Below are 2,500 nucleotides of genomic sequence, written 5' to 3'. Positions count from 1 at the left end.
GTCCCGCCAATTTGATGACGCCCAAACCGCTGTCCCTCGTGCTCGAGTACAAGATGGCATCACCCTTGCACGGAGGCAGGTGCATCCAGTCCTTAACCGCTGTTCAGATCTTCAGGTCAAGGGCTTCAAGGGCCCCTGTTTTCATCTCTGAGTGGTCAGCCAGGTAGGTCAGTCGAGGAATGGTGTATGTTTTGAGGATGTCAAGTTTTTGCAGAGGTTTAAGTGGGGCTCGGTCAATGCGTTCGAGCCAGACGTCTAGTTTTGCGGAAAGGTCGGTTTTTGCAAACCCAGTCCAGGGGTCGATCTGCAGGCCGAGGTATTTCTCCGATTCCCCAGGGTTAATCATGTTCAGGGGTGTGCCGTTGATGGTCCATGCAGCGCAGTTGTTGACGGTGTAAGAGTCTTTTGTAGGCTTGATGTAGAAGCCGTGGCACTTTTGTCCCTGCGTTTTGAGACCTGTGAGAACGCAAAAGGTCTCTAGTATCTTGATGTTGACGTTCATGTTCTCCCAGGAGTCGCTCAACAAGACCAGATCGTCAGCAAATGCCATGGCAGTTATCGTACGCTCTCCACGATGGAATCCTTTGCCACTCTCTTCCAGCTTGCACAACAGGGGGTCCATTGCCAGGTTAAATAGAAGGGGTGACAGTGGATCACCCTGCTTCACTCCAACCCGGATCTGGATTTTGTCCGTGTGCGTGTTCTTCTTGACGGTGACATACGTACTGATGTCCTTGTACATATTGTCCACCAGTCCGACGACGTGGGGATCCACTCTCCGTTGCTGTAAAACGTGTAAGATGTGCTGGTGGCTTATGGTGTCAAAAGCCTTAGCAATGTCCACGAATATAACACCCAGTGGTCTATGTTCATTTTTGGCAGTCTGAATTATAGTTTGCAGGAGCTTCAGGTTCTCAGAACATCCCGCCTCACTGATGAAACCTCTCTGCCTTGGGTTGAGGGGGCACGCCTTAGTCATCCTCGCCGTCACGATCCTGGAGAACAGCCTCAGCAAGATGGAACCAATTGTGATGGGTCTCTAGTTGTTGATGTCCTTCAGGTGCTCCAGTTTTGTCGATTTGGGGATCAAAACAGTCCTGCACCCCCTCACCATGTCCGGGATGTCACCAGATGTTAACCACAGGTCGAAGAGCTCAGCAGTCCGGGCATACCCGGGATCCATCTTCCTGATGTCCCCAAGGGCAATCCTATCTGGACCTGGTGCTGAGCCCTTGCTCATTTCCCGCACGTTCTTTTCAATTTCTTTGGCTGTAATTAAGTCCCTGAAGGCCTTATGGTGGGCCTTCCCTTTAATTTCAAAGTCTCCAAAGACTCTCAAGTCTCACACCAAACTGTCCAGGTGTTTCCCATCTGGCCTTGAATACCGAATAAATTTCACTGGGTGATATATCACAGGACAGACATTCGATGTCGTCCAAAATGATCTTCGCTAATTTCCCCATCTAGATGGAATAAACGCTGAAAGCGGAGGTAGTTACCTCTTTTGATCGCTCTGTCCTTCATCCACTTCTGAAACTGTTTTCTTGGCTGCTCCTCCCGAGTTTCCTTTTGCTTTTCCCCCCCGGAGTGCTGTTCTTATTTGGCTCACTGATTCCAGGCAACCAAAGCAGTCCTGCGCTGTCTGATTGAGCAGTGGTTGCACCTTTTGGCCTTCTAAAAACTGTTCAAATGCTCTGGGGAAGTTGTTAATTGTCCCATCTGATAAACGTTCTTTGATCCTTTTCTGATAACGAGCCTGCAGTCGCCCTGCCCTCTGCTGGCCAACGGTTTCCCGGAGACCGTTATCCCTATCAAAGTGGTGTCCAGATGTCTCTATTGTTCCCTTCCCAGCAGCTGGTCCTCCCGGCTGGTGGTTCCCCCCAAGTCCATTGTTCACAGTTCCTGCCTGGGATTGATGACTTGACCCAGGTTCTGATTTCAAGTTCCCAGCTGCTCCCCCACCCACTCCAGTCTTCCTGAGCAGCATTCTTCTTTTATCACCAATCTGCTTAGCTGTTTTGCTTGTTAAGTGTTCCGATATGAGCTTATTAATGTTTTTGTGACTCTCGAACTGTACCTCCAGCTTGACAAGTAGATCTTCCTCCTCCTTTGTCCAGCATCTTTTGTGGGCTCCTCAGTTTGACGTTTCTTTCGGTTGGGAAGCATCGATCCTCTCCTGGTTTCTAACCAGTGGATGTGCCAATCTTTTGTGTTGTCCTAGGCCAATTTTAGTCATAAAATCTCTACTGCATACCTCACATATCCACTCTCCCACTGGAGGTCCCGCATCCTTCAGACCCTTGCACTTTGCAAAATGACAAACAGTACTGTGATGGTTAAAATCCTCCCTCCCACACTAGGCACACCGAAAGCACACCCTCTTCCTCCCGTGAGACCCCTTAAGGTGTTCAATTAGGGCCAACATCGAGTTGACCTGGGTACCACAGCAAGGACATGGTGGATTTTTGTCAGGAACAGTCACCTTCACCATGTCATCCGG

The 2,500-nt window shown here is 49.7% G+C and overlaps 1 pseudogene; it reads right to left on the bottom strand.

Moving 5' to 3' along the window:
- The window catches only part of LOC129131496 (28S ribosomal RNA), an 8,328-nt pseudogene that overhangs the window by 2,283 nt on the left and 3,545 nt on the right, over window positions 1-2,500 (bottom strand).

The sequence above is a fragment of the Agelaius phoeniceus genome, chromosome 8 (genome assembly GCF_051311805.1).
Source record: "Agelaius phoeniceus isolate bAgePho1 chromosome 8, bAgePho1.hap1, whole genome shotgun sequence".
NCBI lineage: Eukaryota > Metazoa > Chordata > Aves > Passeriformes > Icteridae > Agelaius > Agelaius phoeniceus.
The sequence above is the reverse complement of the archived record's forward strand: the minus strand, read 5'-3'. Positions and strand labels throughout refer to the sequence as shown.